The sequence below is a fragment of the Lycium ferocissimum genome, chromosome 5 (assembly GCF_029784015.1).
Source record: "Lycium ferocissimum isolate CSIRO_LF1 chromosome 5, AGI_CSIRO_Lferr_CH_V1, whole genome shotgun sequence".
NCBI classification, from domain to species: Eukaryota; Viridiplantae; Streptophyta; class Magnoliopsida; order Solanales; family Solanaceae; genus Lycium; species Lycium ferocissimum.
This window is the reverse complement of record NC_081346.1, coordinates 53,988,587-53,989,574: the sequence shown is the minus strand read 5'-3', so window position 1 is coordinate 53,989,574 and position 988 is coordinate 53,988,587.

Below are 988 nucleotides of genomic sequence, written 5' to 3'. Positions count from 1 at the left end.
TTGGATTGATGTAAAGGTTTAGTGAACCCTTAGAAAGGAAAAGAATTAAAGTAGAGAGGCCATGAGTGTTGTAATGAAGAAGATGACTATGAGGTGAACTCAAAAAGGGATTTGGTTAAATTTAAGGAGTAAATTGAATATAATCCCTTGATTACGATATTATGGATGTTGTTATTGTTGTTTGGGAGCTGTTTTATAAAATGGTGGAAGTTGGTGAAATAGGGGAAGTGTCACGACCCCACCCCGTAGGTCGTGACTAGTACCCGAGCTGGACACTCGTATACACCTGTTAACTATAATCAGCTCACAATTAGCATAATAAGGAACTTATATATAAAGGCAAGACGTCGTCCCAAAACTGTCGCATATATATATATACATATCACAACAACCTGTCTCCTGAGGAGTTACAACTTTCAACAGATAACATCGTATATAAGCCGACAAGGCTATCATAATATAGGGGAACGTCCCAGCCATATACGAGCCGACAAGGCTGTCTTAACACATAGCTTCCAACGCAAGCCGACAATATATATATATGCCATATATCGAACGGGAACACAACATCCCAAAACATAAGTCATACGTATAGAATCGAACAAGTCCAACTATATACAACCCACACATATGTCTACGGACACTCTAAGAGTGACAACGGTAACATATGACGGGACGGGGGCCCCGCCGTACCCCCCCGGCTAAGCATATATATACAACAAAAGGGTCTGTACCAAAAATATAGGCTCCGGAACAAGGGAGCACTCCAAGATAGCAGAATAGATATCCTAAGCCGGCGGATCACCAAAATGAGCGTCTGCACCTGCGGGCATGAAACGCAACCCCCCGAAGAAAGAGGGGTCGGTACATTTAAATATGTACTAAGTATATAAAGCATGAAATACGATAGAAAACGATTATAACCGAAATAAGAAGTACAAAAAACGAGTACAATAACCAAAATACCAAAATGCTTGCTTTTGAAATA